General features: G+C 41.1%; 1 long non-coding RNA gene across 1 annotated transcript in view; it reads left to right on the top strand.

Annotated features, from left to right (window-relative positions):
• Positions 1-18,763, top strand: part of LOC101176759 — a 34,192-nt gene extending 15,429 nt beyond the window's left edge. Inside the window, exons 2-3 of the long non-coding RNA XR_178742.3 lie at positions 5,821-5,996; positions 17,597-18,763. This is a non-coding gene — a long non-coding RNA (uncharacterized LOC101176759). The remainder of the gene's footprint in view (positions 1-5,820; positions 5,997-17,596) is intronic.
• Positions 18,764-21,601: the final 2,838 nt, after the last annotated feature.

Here is a 21,601-nt window from a genome sequence, read left to right as displayed (position 1 = left end):
AGAACTGACCATGCATAGACATCGAGGTGCTTTTGGTGGCACATGGAGATGTGCCACGCAGATCTCCTCTCAAGGAGGGCCTTGCTGCAGCCATGGGGAATGTGGTCAGCAGACTGCCTCCGGCTGGAAGCTCCTTCAGGGTTCACCTAAACTGCAGAGAGCCACCTGCCCGAGGCCATGTCCTTCTCTGATGGTGGAACCTCTAATGGGGTCCCAATCCTTCCTCTTGCTCCAGACCCCCCATTACATCTCATTATATTGGCTGAGGCTTTGTCAGGCCTACACAGCAGTTTGATTTCTCCTTCTGCTCAATCCTACTTCCTTCCTGTTTCCTCTGCAGTGCTAGTCCCTAATCAACATCCTATATCCCAACCTTCATTTCAGCTTCCATTTCTGAAGAAGCTAACCCATTACAGTGGTTCACAGATGTGGCGAAATATAGAGAAACACTTTGCTAAGATCCTCCCTCATTCCTCTCCTGCACTCCACAGATATCAGCTTCCTTGCTCTCAACTTCTTGGTTCTGGACTCTTGGGTTATATCCAAATTCAGACACCCACCCCCAGCCCAGGGTCACTGCTGAAAGCTGTGAAGTCTGAGTCCTGCTCAAGGACCCATTTGAGGAGATGAACTGAAATCCAGCCTGTGCTCCACTCATTAATTCATGGGTCCTGGTGAGGGATGTGCTGCCTGAGAGAAAGCCTGCTGGTCCTAACTGGCTCCCAGCAGCTGTGTGGCTAGCTATGGCCATGGCTGTCTCTGCTCTCCCATCCCCCTGTGGCGTGGATCCCCGCTTCCCACTCCTACCCTCTGGACCCCTGCTCTCCTGAGCAGTGTTGGCCTTTGCTGTTGTTGCCTCTTGCCACTGCAGCTTCCACTGTTTGGACTCTTCATTTGGGCCTTCTCATCTTTTCTGCCCCCAAGAGGAGGTGATCTGAGCTAAGCACAAAAACATTTCAATTTCTAAGCCTTTGGAAAGGTTTTCCCTTCAGATAGAGTGCTCGTACCAGAAAGCATCCACTAGAGAGAGCTCACATTTTCACTCCCTCTCAACCTCTCTGAATCATGTGTGTCTTCTGTACACTAAAATAAAGACTGTGCAACCTCTCGCCGGGATGTGCCTCCAAAGATCTGAGGGAAATTTGTAAAAACAATAGCTAATGTTTACTGGAGCTTACTACATGCCAAACACTCTGCCAAGTGCTTTATTTTTTTTTTTCAGCTATAAATATGTTTTGTTCCTATAGCATTTAAGAGAACCCTATAAAAAGTTGTTGTTAAACCAAATTTAAGAAAATTTTTACATGGAAATTTTACTGAATCCTCATAGGATCCCTAAGAGGTTGGCACTCACATTCTCATTTAACGAGTGAGGAAACACAGGCTTAGAGAGGTTAAGTAATTTGCCTCACACCTTGAATTCAGCACAGCGGGGTTTCAGGTGTGCTTTCGTCTGACTCCGGCACTGTGCTTACTTCTGTGATGGTGAAGGTCACAGAAGAGCCGGGCTCAGCCTGAGACAAAGGCTCCTGCTGCCAGAAACAGCAGGAAAGACGGTGAGAGCCAGGCTGATGAACAGGCCTCCCTTTGGAGTGAGAAGAGAATGATGTTCTTTTTTCCCCTTTGAAGGATTCAACTCAAGTTCAAAATCACAGTGGGATGAAGATCTGAGCATTTGAGGTTGGTTGGCTTCATTTTAACCATGTGCCTAAAAATTTGTCATCATTTAAAGACCATTTCCTCTGCACCTGCATCCAAAATGCATCCAGGGTCCAGTGTTTTAAGGAAGAATTACTCAGATGCTCTGTTTTGCTTCTTCACAATCCATGCATTCCACTTCTAACCACGTTGAAGTTTGTGGAGATGATGGCCTCGAGGGATTGGGAGGATGAAAATCAGGAGAAGTGAAGTTGATTTCTCCTTGACCATGTGGCTTCTTGAAATTTCAGGGTAGGCAGTAAAAGAAATGGTTGGTTGAGATTAAAGACTGAACTGTGCATCTTAGCTGCAATTTATGTCATTTCATCTGGGAGAAACATAAAAATCAACAGCTTTTAATGAATCTCTGCTTGGATGTTTTGTCATTCCTCAAAGAGTCTTTAGAAACACATTGAATCCCATGCCCAGATGATTAGGATTGAACCTTGCTGTGGGGGTATAGTGATGAGCAACATGGCTCTTATATTTCTCCAATGTTTGTCAAGACCAGTTTTTGTGAAAAAATGATTTATTAATTATTATATGAATAATCTGATGTATTAGCCCATCAGTGAGTGACCTAGACAGGGATGTCGGTGGCATTCCAAGTGTCAGCCAGACACCCCACGCTTTCTATTTGCCCATCCGGTATCCTGGGTGCTACAGCTCTGGGGTCATTCTCCTTAGAGATCTTAGGATTCTTGAGGCCTCACATTTCTAGCTGCCACTCACTTCTCAGCTTGCAGACATGGCCATGCTGCATTTCACTGACCCATTGCATACGAGTCCAGCCCCTGGGGAATTGCCTTAACTCTCAAGCATCTTAGGAATACACTTTTTCCTGTTTAAAAGAAGACCCTGGAAAGGGCAACAAAATCAGAACTCATCTCTAAGAATTCTGGCAGTGGATCCTGGAGGTTAACATCACAAGCTTTGGAGTCAAACAGGCCTGGATTGAAATCCTTCCTCAATCACTTACTAGCTGTTTGGCCTTGGGTGAGTTACTTGACTTCTCTATAAATGTCAATTCCCCGTCTGTAAAATGGATATAATTTTATATGTCTCATTCTACTGTTGTGAGGATGAAGTGAGATTATGCATGGAAAGCACTTCAGCGTTGAGAAGCACTCCAAATATGATAACTGTTAGTGCTATCAGAAGAGAAATTCAACATATCAGCAAAAACTCCCATCTACAATCTTAAAAACATTGTTAAGTGAAAGAAGCCAGACACAAAAGGCCACATGTTGTATAATCCCTTATATATGAATGTCAAGAGTAGGCAAATCTCTAGGGACAGAAAGTAGATTAGCAATTGCCTAAGGCTGAAGAGTTGGAGGGGAATGGGGAGTGACTGCTAGTGGTTATGGTGTTTCTTTTAGGAGTGATTAAAATGTTCTGGAAATAGATAATAGTGATGGTTGTACAAATTTGTGAATACACTAAAAACCACTGAATTGTACACTTTTAAAGAATGTGTTTTATGTATGTGAATTGTATCTTTTAAAAAGTTATATTTAAAAAAGAACTATGTATGATGCAGCTAAAACCAGAGACTTTTTAAAGCTAATTTGTTTCCTGGAATCTCTCTACCTCTCCAAGCCTGGAAGAAGGATTAACTGTCATCTCACTGGAAGACTGTGTCTCTTTCTAGGTAAATCATTTGTTACATGATGACTGCACAGTAAATGTCAGTCCATTGCAATTTTGGCATTTGTGGGGATCAGTAACATGCAGTTCTCTTGGCATTCTACGAGGGACTGCTAAACAGCCTGGATTTATGAGCATGAAGAGCCAGCCTACCATTCCTAAATCGGAGCTTCTCTGCATCTTGGTTCATCTGGGAGATGTTCCAGGTGATAAGTGAGATGTTTTCCTCCATTTAACGTGAAAAAACCGAGGCAGGGAACAGAAAAAAAGAGTCTATTGGATTAACTGTGACTCTTTTGATGTATCATAGCCATTGGTTCTAACTGAAGGGGTGTGTGTGTGTGTGTGGGTGTGGGTGTGTATGTGTTGGGGGGATGAGTAGGGTAGCTTTGCTAAAAGGGAAGAGGGAAGGAGATGTAGATGAGTCAGTGCCTATTGCAAAACTGGAGTGGATTAATTCTGGAATTTCATTGAGCGTATTCAATGCTTCCAAAGTATAATTTTAAAAATGTGTTTTCAGATTCACATCTCAGACAGAGTTGTCAGCGCTGCTTAGGAACAATTTCTTTTGGTGTGAGTAAGGTTACAAGCTTTTGATAAAAATATTATTTCTTCATGTTTGGAATGTCTAAACAGATTTGTGGTTTTTCATTTTGCTTTAAAACATGATTAAATGTGCTTTAAAAAAATCAAAGCCTTCTGTCTGGGTTTTGAATCTCTTCCAGATTTATAGCTGCTTAATATTATATATGTCATGCCGATTTTCTTTTGGTTCAATCACGTCAATTGAGATTCTTTCAAAGAAAAAAAGCCTTATTAAAAAAGGAATTATTTGTCCACCACATTAAGACTTTAAGAAATGTATCAAGATCTTGATCAAGAACATTTTATTTTTAAAATTCTTTGCTGGAGCTGCTAGGTGGAGTAGATACCCAGAAGGAGAAGCTGAGGGAGATCTCAGGGCAGGCAGAGAATCAAAGTGAAAGTCAATTTGAGTAAGTTCTCCTTGGGCTAGCATGCACACACTGGACTCTTTAATTACCTTTGTTTCTATGGAGAATGTACTCTCCAATGGGACTTAGTTGAGAATGAAGGTAGTACATGCTGTGCTCTACTAAGAATCTTTGAGAGACTAAGCAGGAGAAGAGAAAATGCTCCCATGTAGATGACCTGAATACTTAACAAGCAGTAAATAACAACAGCTACACATATTGTCCATTTACTATGTCCTTGCACTCAGCTGGGAATTTCATTATTTTCCATAAAGCCGAATGGTATTAGTGTGATTGTGTCCATTTTAAAGATGAAGAAACTGATGGTCTAGGAGGTTAAATAACTGGGTCCAAGGTCAAGTAACGGCATGGTTTGTCTAAACTTTGAATCAGATCTGTTTGGTTCTTGCTTTTGACTACACCAAAAACATGACAGATGGTCTTGCAATTGGAAACTGGGTTAATATCCTATTTCTAAAATCTTCTACTGCTTAGTTTCCCTATTCTTAGAGGAGATCTTTTTTTGGAAGCCTAGTAAACTGCTCCTCCTAATGCCTTTCACTAATGAGTGATGCAGCTGCCCAAATCAGAAACTTGAAAGTTATTCCAATGCTCCCGTTTTCTCAGCCAGCACATGGATAAATCAAGTTCTAGAGATTCCACTCCTTCTATTTCCCTGCAATCCACCTTCTCTAGCTCTGCATCCATGACTGCAGTTCAGAGTGTGCCATTTTGCAGTGCTACTTATAGCAGCCTCCTAATTGGCACCTCTGCCTCCACTTTTGCCCCCTCCAGTTCACTTCCCAAGAATGCTTTCATTCCCAGCAGTGATTTTTCAAAAAAAAAAAAAGTGTAAGCAATCTTGTTCATTCATTATTAAAAAATGTTCACCCTCTTTTCATTACTTCAGGATGAAGTTCAAGTTTCCTAATATTCCTTATAATGACTTCACTGATTTGGTTTTATCCTTCCAGCCTCATTTATTATATAACACTCTCTGGATCAGGATTAGATTTGGTTACAAGTGACAGAAAAATGAAAATAACAGTGGTAAAAATTATTAGAAAACTGATTCTTTTTCTTTACATATGGGTGATATCATTCAGTTGTCTAGAATCCAAGTTCTTTTTAGATTATTTTTCCACTTCCTTCGCCATGTAGCTTCTATGTCATTGGCTGGGGTGGCTGCTGGAGATTGAGCTCTCAGATCCCCATGTTAACCCATGGAACAAAGGGAGGACCAAAGAAAGTCATGCCCTTCCCTTTTTGATGGCGTCCAAGAAGTTCCACTTAGGAACTCCCATTTCGTTTCCATGTAACTTGGTCACATGGACACATCTGTTGCAAAAGAGATTGGGAAATGTAGTTATTGTTTTTGTCAACCATTTGTCCAAAAACAAAATGGGGATCCTATTCTCAAGGAAACAGTGGATAAAACAAACTGAGGACAACTAATAGTCTCTGATACTTCCACTCTCAGCTGTTTGCAGTGGCCTGTGCTGAAGTGACTCTTTCTGCCCTTGCTGTGCATCTCACTCCAGGACCTCCTGAAGAGCGCTGATCCTGCACTATACATGGGGTTCTTCTCCTGTGCCTCCCCACTTGTCAGAGAATTTCTTGAGGACATGGATGACTGTCTGGCAGCAACAGTTCCAGGTTTTTATTTTTGTTTCTTTAAATAGAGCATTCTGTTTAGCTTAAATGTGGAAACATAACCATAGACGTCTGAGAATGTGAACACAGGTTATAATTCTGCACAAGAAACATGCATTGCAAGAGTCCCCCAGCTGCTGAGTCAGAGGTCTGTTTGAGGAGGCGATAGTTGAGTTAAGGTCAGAATTAGGAGAAGGAGCAAGCCACGTAACAATCTGGAGGAAGAGCCTTCTTGATAGAGAATTTATTAGGACAAAGGCCTTGAGGCAGGAAGAGCCTTTGCATTTTCAGGGCAGAAGGAAGCACGGTGGCTAGAGGCTGCAAGTGAGAGAGAGAGTGGAAGTGTGGTAGAGATGGTGGGGACAGACAGCGCATAAAGGCAGCACAGGGTGGAAGTTACAAGTACCAGCTCTGGGACAGAGCAGTTGGATGACTCATGGTTCTACCACTTGCTAGCTGGAGATCTGAGTAAGTCACTTAGTCTCCCTGTGCCTTAGTTTTCCCATCTGTAAAATGGTTATAGACTAGTATCTTCAGAGACTGGTTGTTAGATTTCAATGAGTTAACACATACAAAGCCCTTAGACCAGCACCTGGGACGTGGTGGACACTCAATAGATCCTTGGCGCCTACATTCTTGCTCCTGCTGCTGTGCATCTAGATTCTTGCTGTGCCTGTCTTTCCAATATTGTATACCCAAACCTGGGCTCCTATTACCTTCCTGCTCTCTGCATTTAATTAGTTGCTTTCTCAGTGAGGGTTGGGTTTGACTGCATGGAACAGAAAAGTCAGAATGTATCAGGTTAAACATATAAAACCAATTTTTTCTTTCAAGTAGAAATCCTGAGACAGGCAGGCCACTCAGGGCTGAAATGGTGCCCTGTGCACCTTAGAGACCCCTAGTCCCTCCATCTTACTTTTTAAAAAATCATCTTCGACTTTTGGCTTAAGACAGTTGCTGAAGTTTCAGCCATTGTGCCCACATCTCAGAATGATAAAAACAGAAGGACGGAAGAACAAAAAGGCATACCCATTTTAAAAACTTTTCCTGAAGCCCCATCCTACCATCTTTCACCATCACATTGGACAGAATTATTTATTTACATGACCAAACCTAGCTATAAGAAAGACTGGCAAGTGTAGTTTTCTTTTCCAGCCTAACACATTGCAGTTAAGTTACTAAGAAAAAAGAGGAGGCCGGGTGCAATGGCTCACACCTGTAATCCCAGCACTGTGAGAAGCCACTGTGGATTACCTGAGGTCAGGAGTTCGAGACCAGGCTGGACAACATGGTGAAACCCTGCCTCTACTAAAATACAAAAATTTGCCAGGCATGGTGGCGAGCACCTGTAATCTCATCTACTTGGGAGGCTGAGGCAGGAGAATGGCTTGAACCTAGAAGGCAGAGGTTGCAGTGAGCTGAGATCCTGCCACTGCACTCCAGCCTGGATGACAGAGGGAGATCCTGTCTCAAAGAAAAAAAGAAAGAAGAGGAAAATGTTTTTTGGAAGAGGCCCATCTCCTTTCTTGTTGCCTAAATTCTAGACCAGACTCTCATTTTTTGTCACCTCGGCCACTTCCAATGAGCTTTCTGCCTATTTTCATCTTCAACACATTTTACACATAATGTGCTGTGGTTTGAATATGTGTGCCCCTGAAAAATTTATACACTGAAACCTAATCCCCAATGAGATAGCGTTATGAGGTGGGGCTTTTGGGGAAATGATTAAGTCATGAGGTTAGAGCCCTCATGAATGGGATTATTGCCTTATAAAAAGAAAACCGAGGGAGCTTGTTTGCCCCTTCTGCCACGTGAGGACACATAGAAGGCATTATCTATAAGGAACAGGCCCAGACCAGACACTACATCTGCTAGCACCTTGATCTTGGACTTCTCAGCCTCCAGAACTTGGAGCAATAAATTTATGTTATTTATAAGCCACTCAGTATAAGGTATTTTTTTATAGCAGCCAAATGGACTAAGACAAGGAGCCTTCAACGGCTCCCATTTGTATCAAGCAGAGCTCATAAGCTGCTGTCCTGCAAGCTGAATCAACCCAAAGTCATAGTTTGATACTTTCATGGCATTTTGAAAAAAAAAAAAAAGAATCAAATTACTTATCAAAATTCAACAAACCAAAAGTTGCTCTAAAAGCTTGCATGCTTGCGTTTGTTTCATTCAAAGCAGAGGTTCTGGATTCACATTTCTGAATGACAATAATTAGCTGCGGCTGAATAATCAGTCACTCCTTGGATAGGGCTTGAAATTTCTAGTTTGCCCAAATCCCCACTCTTCCTCTTACCTCACACCAAGCCCACTCCCCTAATTTACATTTTCCACCTGTCCCCTCAAGGCATTGACTTTATAAGTCTTGACTTTATAAAATAGAAAACTCCTATTATCTGTTTAAGTCCCTTCCTTGATCTGGTCTTCACTTACTTCTCCAGCAAAACTCCCCACGATTCCCTTCATGTTCTCTGGGATCCAACACACTCCCCACACAGCACCTCTCAACTGTAAGTTCCATGAGGCCCATGTCTGTTTTTTTATCAATATATTCCCAGCACCTGTAATGATGTCTCACTCATAACAAATGCTCAATAATTAATTGTTAAATGAATCTGTGAACCAATACCTGTCTTTTATTACCTCCCTGCCTTTGTTCATGTTGTTCTCACTCCCTAAAATGATGGGGTGTTTTTAAGATACAGGGTTTTGCTCTATCACCCCAGGCTGGAGTGCAGTGGCCCTCCATACTAACCCTCCCAAGTTGCCGGGACTACAGGCATGTGCCACCATACCTGCTATTTTTAAAAATTTTTTTGTAGAGACAGCGGTCTCGCTTTGTTGCCCAGTCTCGTCTTAAGCTCCTGGCCTCAAGCAATCCTCCCACCTTGTCTTCCCACAGCACTGGAATTATAGGCATAAGGACCAAACCTGGCCTGAAATGACCCTCTTAACATTCACATGGCAGGTACAAACCACCCAGAGTCAAACAACCCTCCTCAGTCAAGCCTGCCCTCACCCACTTGCTAGAAGTAACTTTCTCCTTCTGTGAACTCTTACAAAATCTTAGTGCTTTTAGCAATCATGGACATTCCAAGCCACATCCCTGACGGCCTACGTCTTTCACACTTTAGAAGAGAACTAGGTTAGGGAAGACTCAACAGGTCTGGGAAGCAAAATCCCACCTTACTCTGGTGGCTATGTTTGGAGGGAAGTGAGAGAAAAAGAAGACAGGGAGCTACTGAGGCAGTCCAAGCAAGAAATGATGATACTTCTGGCCTGGAGGATGAAAAGAACTCCCTGGATCTGAGAGATTATTGGCACATGAGGTCATTGTGACTTGATGATGTAATGGATGAGGTGGTAAAGGTGAAGGAAAGGGAGATTTCAAAGGAACTCTTTGATTGCTGGTTTATGCAAGAGATGAACTATCATCCCCTGAATGATAAAACACTTAAGGAGAACCAGGCTTAAAAGTTAAGGTTTGTTCGAGTTTACTTTGAAGGTCTTTGAGAAATGCAAGTTGAGATGTCAAGTAAAAGATTAGATGTATAGGTTTAGAACTCAGAATAACATTCTGTGCTGAGGACATAAACCTGAAAGCTACCAGACTTCTCAGATGTCGAAGCCCTGGATATTGATAACCCTGGTAATAATAATTCCTGAATGTTGAGGGAGAAAGTATTAGAATAGATGAAGAGAAGGGGCTTATGACCAAGTCTTGGGAATCTAACATTTCATAGTCAGGAGGTTGAAATTGAGCCTGCAAAGGAGATAGAAACGGAAGGTGCAAAGCCCTAGGAGAAACGAGATAAGGATGGTGTATTAGCCCGTTCTCACGCTGCTGATAAAGGCATTCCCCGAGATTGGACAATTTACAAAAGAAAGGTTTATTGGACTTACAGTTCCACGTAGTTGGGGAGACCTCACTATCATGGCAGAAGGTGTCTCACATGGCAGCAGAAAAGAGAAGAGAGTTTGTGCAGAAAAACTCCCATTTTTCTCATGAGACTCATTCACTGCCATGAGAACAGCCCAGGAAAGACCCGCCCCCATGATTCAATCACCTCCCACCAAGTTCCTCCCATGACATGTTGGAACTGTGGGAGTTACAATTCAAGAGGAGATTTGGGTGGGGCCACAGCCAAATCATATCAGATGGCATTGGACAGCCAAAGAAGAGAGTGTTTCAAGATGGGAGGAGTGGTGTATTGCTGAGAGGTTAGTAAAGATGAGAACTGAACAATATCTGAGATGTGGCATTACGTATGGCTTGAGAGCCTCTGAATGAGCCATTTCTGAAGGCTGCTAGGCCAGGCAGGAGGAAGCCTGCTGTGCATAGGGAGGAGAGGAAAGGGGACAGTGCCCATGGCTATAGTACACCATAGCTGTGGTCAATGCTGGATTAAGGGAGGCAGATGTTAAGTGTCATTCCTGTGATGTGGCTAAAAAATATTTATTGGATTTAGCAGCCTGGAGGTCATGATGTACTTAGGGGGAGGCACCCGTTTGCGAGGAGTGCTAGGGTTAGAACCCAGGTGAGAGAGTTGGGGATTGGAAGAGAAGGAAGTAGAAACTGTGCCAATGATGTGGTGTTGTAATGAACACTGGCTGCACTCTCTTTTGCTTCTCTGCCTCCATCTGCACAAGTGCTTAGTGGGAGCCCCAGTTACCCCCCTCCTTCCTCAGCAAACTGCCTCACATACGATGTCAAAGAAAAGAAACTATGGTGTGTGAAGAAATGCTTCAGCTTTTTTGTGTATCTCAAAGCTAGTGAGTGCCTTGGAATTTTTTAAGAGAGACCATACCCCGCCACCGCCCCCTGCACCACCTCACTCTGTGCTGGGTTTCTGCGTGTGTGCATGTGCATGTGTGTGTGCATGCACACACGTGCATATGTGTATTTAAATGGTTTTAATGTCAAAACTGAGGTCTCCAGCTGGTTTAAAGTATATGAAAGAAACTCCTCCTCTGCAGTCCAGGGGACATCCCTGTGTGGTTTCTGAGAAGGATGAGGAGTTCAAGAAGTGAAGGCTCTGTCATACATAAAGAGAAAACAATTTCACTGTGCAATCCAGGAGAGACAAAGCAGTGTAGCATGTGGCTTCAGGATTCTGGCCAGCAGAGGTGAGTCAGAGAGACAGCTCTTAACTTTCACATTTATGTGTAACGTTAGAGGACAAGGTATTCAGTTAGTGGTGAAAATGCAACAAAAGTAAATGTTGACAACTGCATTTTTTCCCATCAAAGTCAATTTAACCTAATTTCCACTGACTAAGTGCCTCATCCTGCTTTCAAAATTCCACTGAATTTTAGGCAACTAGATCTTTATAGCAAAAGTTGAAAAAATAGAAATAATTTATTGGTCACCTGGGCTTCAGACAGGCCTTGAAATTTCATTCTGTCTTTCCTCTATAACCAGGAATTGTCCAATAGCAATATAATGCAATCCACAAATTAATTTTAAGTTTTCTAGTAGCCATGTTAAAAAATGAAAAAGAAACAAGTAAGATTACTTTAAGAACATATTTTATTTAACCCAACATATCCAAAATACTACCATGTCAATGGGCAATTAATATAAAAGTTTATTAATGGGATATTTTACATTCTTCAGTTCATCCTACGTCTTTGAAACCTGGTATATATTTTACACATACGGCACATCCTAATTCAGATTAGGCACATTTCAAGTGCTCAATAGCAGCACTTTGCTAGTGGCTATCAATCATGCTGAACATCACAACTCGCAACAATCATAAAAAAATCAGGTACAAAAAGAATCTCATCTAACTGGAAAATAGGGAACTCATATTTACTGAACATCTATTAGGTGACAGCCACTGGGCTCTCATGTCATTTACTTCTCACTGCAATTCTGCCACATAGATACTATTATCTACATTTTTTTCTTTTTTCTTTTTGAGACAGGGTCTCACTCTGTTGTCCAGGATGGGGTGCAGTGGCATGATCACAGCTCACTGCAGCCTCAACCTCCCAGGCTTAAGTGATCCTCTCATCTCAGCCTCCCAAGCAGCTGGGACCACAGGCATGCATGACCACTCCTGGCTAATTTTTAAATTTTTTGTAGAGCTGGGGCTTTCTTATGTTGCTCAGGCTGGTCTCAAACTGCTGGACTGAAGTGATCCTTCCATCTCGGCCTCCCAAAGTGCTGGGATTACACGTGTGAGCCACTGCACTTGGTCTCTATCTTTCTTATTGAGAGAGAAACTGAGGCTCGGAATGTTTAAATAAATTGTGCTTCACTAAGAAGTGGCAGAAACAGCATTTAAACTCAAGGCTGTGCTTTTCTTAATGCATGCTGTTGCTTCCCTTGGCAGTACAATCAGTTAAACCTCCCTGAGTCCTTAATGCATCTCATGATGTTCAGTCAAGACGTGCTCACGGTAAGAAGAGCAGCTGCAAGACCACAAAATAGCAAAAGCTCCAAAGAGCAACAAGAAAGAAAAAGGGCCACCCCATCAAACCCCAATTCTTATTAAATAATAGATGTGATAACCAATCTGAAAGCAAATTTCATTGATTGCCTTCCTTGTGTAAATGCGCTTTATGGAGGAAAAAAGAAAGTGTGCAACCTTAGGGGCCTGACCGACTTCTCTGCACTCCCTTCTCTGCCCTTCTCATTCTCATCTTGCAAGGAGCCTTCTGTTTCCTGACACCTTCTTTCTGGCTTCACATTTGTGCACCTCTTCTTCCCTCTGGCGGGAAGATTCTCCCTTCTCCTCTCTGAGTGATTACCTCCTTCTCATCCTTCAAAGCCTGGCTCAAACATCACTTCCTACCAGAAGTCCTCCCTGACACCCTAAGCAGAGTCGACCATTTTTTCCTTTGTGCCTTAATTGTTCATCTTTCTATCAGAGCAATTATTACACATTTGTTCTGAGGTCTGTTTTCCCACAGGGTGTGAGCTCCCAGAGGCAGGGAGAATGCCTTATTCAATCCCTGTGGAGTAAGTGTCTGACTCTGCTATTAGCTAAGGTCTCCTGGCCCTTAAGCCCTACAGAAGATTGGTTCAGATCCTAATTACATTGATTAGGGAAACCTAAAGCAATTCGCAAGGGGTCTCCAAATTCTCGGGGAAGTTCTTATGGTTTATGGTCTTATGGTTAATTCTATCCTCATGTCCTAACTTTGTCAAAATTTGTTCTCTGTGTCTTAGAGCTACTTCTTTCCATTCAGCTCTGACGTTGGGCCCCCACATAACTTCTCTTTGACTCTCCCTTCATCCCAACACCAACCATACAAAAAAGCCATTTTACCAAAGACCAGGGGATTCCAGGAAGGGTGATACACCACAAAGCAAATAGCTTAAAATCTGGTACTAGATTTTTCTGCAACCCTGTTGCCCTAATATTACATTCCTACTTCTTGAAAAGTTTCCAGCCTCTTTCTCTCCAATTCCTTTTCTGCCAGCCTCGTTGCTTGCCCCCTCCCTCCTTCCTCCTCCCCACTCCGTTTTTTTCAGGAGCTGATACCCAATATTCCTCTGATTTTCACATGTAAAATGGTACATCTTTTCCTTCCTGCTAGGGCTCCTCCAGATACTGGCATCATGGATCTCCAGCCCAAAAACTTAGCAAAGTATTTTCCCAAGCACAGTTTCCCTCTTGAGAACGATCTCAGCCAGCAGTTAAGATAATAATAATATCTCCTTCTGTCCAGAGCAGGGTCAGCAAACTTTCTCTGTAAAGAGTGAGATAGCAGATAATTTTGGCTTTCTAAGCCATAAGATCTCTGCCACAATGACTCAACTCTAAGTGTGGCCTTAGACCAGTTACTTTACTTCTCACAATCAAGTTTTCTTACCTATAAAATGGAGTTAATGCATATTTCACAAAGGAGTTGTGTCTGTTCAGTGGGACAACATCTAAGACAGTCAGTGCAATGCCCGACACACACAAAAATATTGTTCTGCTTTCTTCTATTTTTCCACTTCACAGAGCAACTGATTGTAAAAAATATTGCATTAATCTGGGTTTAACTGTTTTAGTAATTCCTGAACAATAGCAATTGCAATGTAGATGATATTAAAGCAGGCAGACTATCACACATAAAGGATTTAGAGATTCAAGCACACTGCTAAATTTGCCAGTTGTTCTTTTGTTTATAAGTAACATAAAACCAGGGCAAGCTGACTTTTGAAAAAAGAACATTTATTGGTTCACATAACTAAAAATTCCTGGGTTAGGTTTTTGTATTTGGTGGGTCCAGGCACTCAACCCATGTCATTGGGAATCTGTGTTCTCTTCATCCTCCTCCTGGCAGGACCTCCTTTGAATGGTTTCCTTCTCAGGCAGATTATCCTCATGCAGTAGAAAATGCCCATGAGCAGCTACAGACTTAGGGTTTAGCATAGGCATCCACAAACTGTAACCCTCAGGCCAAATCCCACCCAAAGCCTGTTTGTGTACAGCCTGTTAGCTAAGGAAAATATTTACATTTTTAAAGGGTTATAAAAAATGCACAGAAGACTATGTGACAGAGACAGAGATGTATGGATACCAAGCTGAAAACGATTTTATCTGGCCCTTACCAGAAAATGTTTACTGACATCACAGCTCCAGTGCACAAAGAGCTCTTCTTGTCCATTTTTTTTTTCTGGTAGAAGATCCAAGATTGCTTTCCTGGGAGCTTCTTATTGTTTCTCTGTGCTGCCTTCTAGAATTTTTCTCATTTCTATATGTCTCAGGCATCAGACAGAACTGGATTAATGGCTTTACTCATTCTCTCTCCAGCTGCCCTTGAATTTTTAATCTTAATTACTATATTGTTTATTCTCAAAGTTCTATTTAGTACAATATGCTTAGTGTTTTCTATGGCTTCTTTGTCTTTCATTATTTCTTTCTTATCTTAATCACTTTAAACGTTCTTATTTTATAGTCCCTAGCCAAAGCTGATTTTGGGGAGGGTTTATATCTTCTGTTGATAGGCCTGCTGGCATTGGCTCCTGTGTTTGGGGTTTTAAAAAATCTTGGATTGTGAATTCATCTTAACATGGCATTTAAACCATGGGAATCCTGGATCTCCAAGTTTGAGAGCATCTCTCTGGTGCTGCTTTTGCCAGGAATTTTAGGAATGTCTAAAAACTGTTTCTATGCTAACTTAACACACAGAGGTCTCCAGCGCCATAGAGGGAGTACAACTTTGAACCCCAAAGCTGGTGAAGGCAGACCTGGAGTTTCAAAAATTTTCCCCCACTCAGAGCTCACTCCAAGGAATGCAAGCTTCTCTGTCATTTCCTTTGGTCTTTTAGGGGAAGGTGGCCTTTCGCTGCTTTTCCCCTTTCACTAAGGGTAGCAACTTTACGTGGGATATCAATTTTTCCTTCTGTCCCAGACTAACCATCGAATCCCAAACTCCTTGGTTTGTGAGATCGTCAAACACCCCCACGTGGCCCCAACTTCAGTTTGCAGGTTATTCTCTGGTTTTGGTTGCCATTTCATTTTTGGCCCCTGGGATTTTCTTTTCTTTCTTGTGAGCTCAGTTGGGACATTTAAAGGGATGCTGGGTCTAGTTTATACTGCTTTTCCAGGTGTTTCATAGCAGGAGGGTTTCATGTAATGCAATCCACCACATTGCCCCAAATGGAAATTCCATTAGGCCTGTGAGACCCCATGTAAGATTATGCCAGCACCATGTGCCACCCACAGAGAGCTTCCTCTACCACTTTTATCACCTAGAGTAGCAAGCACCTTAAGAGGTGCTCACAGGATGTGTGTTGGAGATGACCATTTGGGTGAGTTTCCAGGAAAGCACAGCAAAGCCTGCTGATAATGTGTTTTATGTTAAGGTACCCAGTACAATCATATGCACATGGTGTAATGGCTTCTGCGGCAACAGCATTGTGTGGGGCTTAAGAGTACGTGCTCCAGAATCAGACTATCTAGATTTAAATTCTGTTTCTTCTGCTTCCTAGTTGGGCATCCTTGGGCTAGCCACTTAACTCTTCTTTTCCCAGTGTGTGAAATCAGGGTGATGATGGAACCAATCTCAGGGAGTCACAGAAAAGGGTAGATGAGGTAATGTCTGCAAAGGGCCGAGCCTGCTGTGTGCTCTGGTAAAACTTAGCCTTCGTTTGTTTCAGGGAAAGGACCTGGGCTGGAGAATAGACCCATGCACGAGGTCGGGGAGGGGGCACAAAAGCCCATCAGGATAAACCTGCCCCTTTCCAAAAGTGAAAAAGGGAAGGAGGATGAGGAAAAGGCTGAGGTAACTGAAGAGAATACTGACCCAGTCCTCAGGAGGAAAAACAAAAATTAAGATTCTAAGAAAGGTTCTTCGGGCTAGGCACAATGGCTCACACCGAGGAAGGATCGCTTAAGCCCAGGAGTTCAAGACCAGCCCTGGCAACACAGAGAGACTCTGTCACTACAAAATTAAAAAAAGAGCCGGACATTGTGGCGTGCATCTGTAATCCCAGCTACTCAGGAGGCTGAGGTGGGGGGATCACTTGAACCTGGTAGGCTGAAGCTGCAGTGAGCCGTGATTGCAACACTGCCCTCCAGCCTGGATGACAAGCCAGGCCCTGTCAAATAAATAAATAAATAAATAAATAAATAAATAATATATAAAAAGGAAGGAAGGACGGAAAGAAGGAAGGAAAGAAAGGCTTTTTGAATTATTGAATTTGATGAGGATGACTTAAAGTTTGTGTGTGTTGGTCTAAAAATGAAACCCCACCGAATGGCATTACTGGCTTCCACAAGCACAGAAACGTCACTGTTTATTATGGAGGCTGTGAGAAGAATGTGCAAAGCATATTGGCCTTCAATGGAGGTGAAGTTGGGACTAGGAGAGAGTCAGGGGTCCTTTAACGTTTACCACCTTGGATCTCCATGCTCCCCTTATGCTTCCATTATCTGCCTCTTACCTAATTCCTAAGTGGTCAGTATTGAAGTGCCATGCAATTGCCTTAGAAACTTCCGATGCTAGAAAATTCACTCTCAAAAGGAGAATAAACGATTACTAGAAGTTCCTAAACATTTTCAAGGGAAACTTGAGGTGATACAAAATGCAAAAAGGTCTGCAGAATTTTAACACATTTCTGATACAGGTTAGAATTAGAATTCTTGAAAAGATTTGTTTAAAGTATTTTTAAAACTTTCGGCTACAGAAACAGTTATTTGTGCAAACACTATTTCTAAATGGATTGTGTGGCCCCACCAAGCCGGAGTGTGCAGACTAGGAAGTGGTCCTTGGGCTGCTTCCTCCTGAGAACTGGTTCGAACACTGGGAAATGTGTTTCTCCCTCAACAAGTGCTTATTCAGCAGCTTGAGTGGCAGAGAAAGGTGATAATGGCCAGATATCAGCAACACTCCATTTAGTTTTTTAAATGGTTGACAACATTTCTAGGAGCAGCCATCTATGAGCTTTGAGCAAGGATTTTGTAGGACTCAGTTAAATTCAGGGAAAAACTTGCTACAAAGTTAATCAGACGTTTTCACTGTTAAAAACATTTTTTTTTCTGCCGCATGTTTTTGGATACAAATAGAAAACAGTTCACACAAATTATTGTGATCTGTATGGTTCCTACACAAACACACTGAATCTTTTAGTTTTTATTTTTTCTCTTCAGGATGCCAGTGTCTCTACATCGTGACAACTTTGAATGTGATCATTTTATCACCTACTAAGTCCGGCAGAACTAGAAATTATGGCTGAAGTTCCAGAAAATTCCAGAAAGTACATTTGGCCTTATAATAGATAATTACTAACTGCAAGAGCTGTGCATTTACTAAATGATATGCTCTGCCAAGGGGTGAGTTCCCCATCACAGAGAGCAGCAGAAGCCATCGTCAGTAATGCTGCACGTGGATTTCTGAGTTGAGTATGGGGTTAAAACACAAGACGCTAGGTTTAGTTCAATCTTAAAATTCTATGATTTTATCTTTTAAAAATAATGTTTGCATAGTATTTTTAAGTTTTTAATGAACCTGACATACATGATCTCATTGATTCTTTTTTAAAAAATGGAGATCACTTTTTCTTGGCTTAAACAAAAGAAAATAAATATAAACAATATAGACTTCTGAAGAAGGATGGCAGAATGAAGGCAAAATAAAGACTCTCCTCCTCCAACATCTAAAATATGAATAAAAATAATAAAAATCAGCAAAAAAACCCCCACAAAAAACAGCAACAGCAAGAACACAAAGAAATGGGAGCAACCTAATGTCATAGACTTCAAAAAGGGGAGGACAAAGGAAGGAAGGAGAGATTTTAGAAAAGTGGTTTCTAACTCTGTGCTCCCTTTGGAAGCCTTGGACTACCAAAATATTGAAAAATTGAATCAAAAGCTATAAATCTGAAAAGAAACAAATTAGCAGTGCATATTGTTTTCCCTGAATGCTTTAGGTTATAGAACAGGTTAATAAGAATATGAATTCAGCATAGTGGGTCCCAAAGAGGAAATGATGAAACAAGAGAATGATCTGGAAAAGTGATTTTCTACTGTCCTATAGAAACAAATTAAAGACCAAAACAATGTTATTATTTTTTAAATGATACTTTGGTTCTAGGGTACCTGTGCACAATGTACCAGTTTGATACATAGGTATACATGTGTCACGTTGGTTTGCTGCACCCATCAACTCGTCATTTACATTAGGTATTTCTCCTAATGTTATCCCTCCCCCCGTCACCCAACCCCATGACCGGCCCGGGTGTGTGATGTTCCCTGCCCTGTGTCCAAGTGTTTTCATTCAAAACAACATTATTATAGAACTGATAAATAGATAAAAATTGTCAAAAAAAAAAAAACTAAATAGGCACAGCTCAAAATAAGCTTACAGACAGAAAAAATCCTTAAGATAAAGATAGCAATTGCATGTGAAAAGCACAAAGCAATTTCAGCCTAGTTGTTAAGCCTGGTTGTAGAGAATCTGCAAATAGGACAGACAAAATATTCAAAGCTATAAAACAAAAAAATTGCTCTGATAAATGCAGAAACGAATCTGCAGATTGAAAGAGCACACCATGACCCAAGAAAAACAAATTCTAAATGATCAGCACTGAGACATATCCTCATTAACTTATCAAACTTCAAGGACTTTTTAAAAAAGTATTTTGGCATAGGACATAAAAAGTAAAGGAAGCCAGTTAGGGTTGCCTTTGACGCTAATAATCAATACTGCATGCCAAGATATAATAAAGCACTATCTAGGGTTTCCAAGGGAAAGTGTGACTCAAGAATATTTCACCCATCCAGAATGAGTTTCAGTATAAAAGTCACAGATAAATATTCTGACCCACAACAGAACTCAGGGAACACACACTCATGAGTCCTTCTTGAGAGGAATTATTCAGTGATGAAACAGTCAATTTAGAGATGAATAGAAATAAAATATTTGGAAATATATAGTCTGGGATAAAAAAGACTTCTTAGGAACACATAATTCATTTGAACATGGAACTCATGGTATTAAACAATTATGGGATTAATGTTTCCACAACAGAATGTGAATATTATAAGCAATGATATTGTAAAAATAATATTAGAGCCAAAATTGGGAAGTGAGGGGTAGGGAGATGGGAGGAAGTACAAGTCTAAAGATTTACTCATCTTTCCGATGTGTGAGTCATTCAATATTGTCTAAAACTGAAACATGTTGCTAAAAAAAATGACTCCAACATTTTAACATTTTTCATAGTATCTTTTATTAACCTTATTTCCCCAAGAGGGAATTTTGAGCAAATAGTGTCTCCTGTGGTAAAGAATATTTAATGAAAGGGCAACAATTTTTCAGTTTTATGTTAGTTTTACTTTTCTAATGTTCAATTCAAGTAATATTAAATCCATTAGTTTTTTTGAAGAATGTGTATAATATGCTCATATTTATGTAAAAATATTTTTGCCTATCTATGTCTGTTTCTCTTTCAATCTCTCTTTAGCATATGACATGGCTTGACTCTGTGTCCCCACCCAAATCTCACCTTGAATTTTAAAATCTCCATATGTCAAGGGAGGTACCAGGTGGAGATAACTGAATCATGGGGGTGATTTCCCCCATGCTGTTCTCATGATAGTGAGTGACTTCTCGAAATATCTGATGGTTTTATCAGGGGCTTCCCCCTTCACTTGACACTCATTCTCTCTCCTGCCGCCCTGTGAAGAGGTGCCTTCTGCCATGATTGTAAGTTTCCTGAGGCCTCCCTAGCCATGTGGAACTGTGAGTTAATTAAACCTCTTTTCTGTATAAATTACCCAGTCTTGGGTATTTCTTCATAGCAGGGTGAGAATGGACTAATGCAGCATACATTTCTCTTTCCTTTCCTCTCCTTTCCAAATAGTAACTGGATTTTCATTCAGATTTCCATCTCTCTGCCAGGCAACCTAAGTACTTCAGGGGACTGTGAACCCAGCTCCAGGGCCAGGGTGGAATGATTGGGCTGAGGATAATCCCTTATCCCAGGGAACTCAGGTCAAAACCAACCAGGGTGTGGCATATTCCTGCAGCAGAATCTGGAATGGGCTTGTGACCCAGCTCAGGCCAGTGAAACATGAAGGAAGGCTTGGTGGAGAATTCTGAAGAAGGAGCTTCTCAGCTTTTAAGAGAAGCTCACCATAGGAAACACCCTCTCTCCTTCTGGACTTGTTGGTTTAAAGGTGCAAAACCTGGAGCTGCTACAGACATTTTTCACCACTGCAAATGAAGACTTCTGCCCCATACACAGTGACTGGAAGCTGGATCAGGCCAACCCTGAAGATCACTCTGTCTCTGGATGTCGGTTACACAAACCAATACATTTCCATGTGCTAAAGCAATTCTACTTGGATTTTACATATATTTTTGAAACTGAAAACATTGTAATCTATATATCTACTTAGAAAGATGTGAAATATTCACCTAATAATAATCATTTGGGGTTACTACTAAAAATTATTTTTACTTTTCTTCATTGCTTACTTTATAATGAGCTGTTTCATTTTTTAAAACACAAAAAGTTATTATTCTTGCATATTAAATTGTTAAACATAAAAGTAATATGTACTCATTGGAAAAAAATCCAGACACTTTCTCTTCCAAGTGCCCTAAATAGAATTAGGGAGAGAGAAAAATAATGATCGCCGATCAGAAAATAAAATAAAAATGATTTTAGAAAGAGTCAACATATTTACTCTGCTTAGAAGTTTACATATATAATCTCATTTAATTTTCACAACATATTATGCAGTAGGAAGCATCATTAGCTCCATTTTATAGACAAAAAAAAATCTTGCATCCTGCAATTGTCTGAAATTCCTTTGAAAAGAGACAGTTTTTAATAGCATAAAGACAAAAGATTTATAGCATACACATGATAGAGAAAATTAATATAGTCATGCATTACTTCGTGATGGGAATATGTTCTGAGAAATATGTTGTTATATGATTTGGTTGTTGTGTAAACATCACAGAGTGAACCCACACATCCTCGATGGTATAGCCTAATGCTCTTAGGTTACAAGGCTGTACAGCACGTAACTGTGCTGAATATTGTGGTCACTGTAACACAATGGTATTTGTGTATCTAAACATTAAAAATGTACAGTAAAAGTATTATAATCTTATGGGGCCATTGTTATGTATGTGGTTGAGTG

This window comes from Nomascus leucogenys, chromosome 9, assembly GCF_006542625.1.
Source record: "Nomascus leucogenys isolate Asia chromosome 9, Asia_NLE_v1, whole genome shotgun sequence".
Taxonomy (NCBI): domain Eukaryota; kingdom Metazoa; phylum Chordata; class Mammalia; order Primates; family Hylobatidae; genus Nomascus; species Nomascus leucogenys.
Note: the sequence above shows the minus strand (reverse complement) of the source record. Positions and strands in the feature narration are given on the sequence as shown.